General features: G+C 46.6%; 1 protein-coding gene across 1 annotated transcript in view; it reads right to left on the minus strand.

The window, feature by feature from the left end:
* POLR2I (polymerase (RNA) II (DNA directed) polypeptide I, 14.5kDa) overlaps positions 1–2,178 on the minus strand; it is a 29,386-nt gene that overhangs the window by 14,981 nt on the left and 12,227 nt on the right. The window lies entirely within an intron of this gene.

A 2,178-nucleotide genomic window follows, 5' to 3' on the forward strand; every position in this document is an offset into this window, starting at 1 on the left:
AACTTGGTTCAGAATCTAAACTCTGGGGAGGCGCCCCATCCTTGGATGGCCCCGGAGTGGATGATATCCTTTCCAAGACCTTTACCTCCGAAGCCTAAATTTGGGAAGCAGGCAAAAGAACACTGCAGTACCCCATAATTTTCGTGCACGAAGATCCGGACGAAGACTCCAGGTTAAGTGAGTATTGAAAGCGTTCCCGTTCGGTTGGGGTGGGTTTCCCGAAGTGCGCATGAACGAGACGCTCCTGGAAGGAGCGAAGTGAGTGTGGACCCTCTTGTAGTGCGGTTCTCATTGCCCGCAAGGGCGTGAGCCACGAATGAGGGGTGCGTGTGTGTGTGTGTGTGAGAAGGCACTTTGGAAGATGGGGCAGAAGAAAAGCAAGCCTTCTGACTCCATGAGGGGCCCCAAGGTGAGGTTACCCGACATACCGCCAGACAGCCCTCTAGGATTAATGATTGCCCATTGGGATGACTGGCCACCCCAACAAGGCAAAAGCAGAGAAAAAATGATATATTATTGCATGCAGGTGTGGGGTGGTAAACAAATCAGAAGAGATCGGGTATTTTGGCCTGTTTTTGGGACATTTGAGGATTGGATATGTCAGGCCCTAAACATATATGTAAATTCTAAGGAACCCTTTAGTTCAGAAGAGAGTGAATATGCTAGTTTATGGATAAGATTAGATACCCGAATCCATGTGTTTGCTCTAAGTGAAAAGAATCATAGGAAAAAACCTAAAAACCTCGAAGAGCTTCCCACACCTCCTCCCCCTTATGTTCCCCCTGAACTCGCGCCTGACCCAACCCCCCCTTCCTCCTCTCCCCTGACAGTCCCAGACCCAGACTTAGGCTCTCCTAGTTCCCCTGAAGAGATTTGGAGAATAACAAGGAGTCAGACTAGGAGGAAAGAGCAGTTACAGGAAAGACTATACCCCTTAAGAGAAATAGCTATGGGGGGCCCACAACCCGGCATGGGATTTGTGCCAGTACCCTTGAATTCCGGAGATATAAGCGAATTCAAGAAGGAGATGGGGAACCTTTTAGAAGACCCCTTGGGAGTATCCGAAAGGTTAGACCAGTTTTTGGGTCCTAATGTATATACCTGGGAAGAGTTGCAGGCAATTTTAGGTACACTATTCACAGTAGAGGAAAGGGAAATGATTCGAAGAGCAGGAATGAGAGTTTGGGATCAGCAACACCAACACGGTCCAGGCACAGATATTAAATGGCCACTACAGCGGCCAAACTGGGATAACCAGAATGCGGAACATAGAACCCATATGGCAGATCTGCGTACTATAATTGTTCAAGGCATTAAGGAATCTGTTTCCCGAGGACAGAATATTAACAAAGCATTTAGTGAACACCAGAAGAAAGATGAGACCCCCACTGAATGGTTAGAGAGATTGAGAAAGAATCTGCAGCTCTATTCCGGCCTGGCTCCTGCCACTCCGGTGGGGCAAGCCCTGTTAAAAACTCAGCTTGTGGCGAAATCATGGGTAGACATTAGAAAGAAACTGGAAAAGTTGGAAGATTGGCAGGAGCGAGGATTAGATGAGCTGTTGAGGGAAGCTCAGAAAGTGTATGTGAGAAGGGAGGAAGAGATTCAGAAGAAGCAGGCAAGGATTTTGGTGGCAGCTGTCCGAGAAGGACAGAGAGGAATAGCACCCTGTAGGGGGGGATGTAGTGCCCAAGGGCCAAAAGAAAGATCTCAGGGAAGCCAGGGTGACATAAAGGATTCGAGACAGATTGAGTGTTTCTACTGTCAAAGGAAAGGACACATGAGGAGGAATTGCAGAAAGCGTATACAGGATGAACAAATGTTTAAAGAAGATTAGGGGGTCAGGGGCTCTATTTGCTGGGGACTTCTAGGAAAACAGAGCCCTTGATAAAATTAAAATTAGGTCCCCAGCATCAAGAAGTAGAGTTCCTTGTGGACTCTGGGGCAGAAAGATCTACTGTCCAGTTAGTGCCCCGAGGATGCACACTATCCTCGGAGAAATTACACGTAATAGGAGCAAAAGGGGAACTGTTTCAGGTACCAATAATAAAAGGAGTGGAAATAGAAACTCCATCTCAAATTGGAATAGGATCCCTTTTGTTAGTACCTGAAGCAGAATACAATTTATTAGGAAGAGATCTAATGATTGAGTTAGGAATTAACTTAGAAATAAAGAAC

The sequence above is a fragment of the Haliaeetus leucocephalus genome, unplaced genomic scaffold, assembly GCF_000737465.1.
Source record: "Haliaeetus leucocephalus isolate CR32 unplaced genomic scaffold, Haliaeetus_leucocephalus-4.0 Scaffold227, whole genome shotgun sequence".
Classification (NCBI taxonomy): domain Eukaryota; kingdom Metazoa; phylum Chordata; class Aves; order Accipitriformes; family Accipitridae; genus Haliaeetus; species Haliaeetus leucocephalus.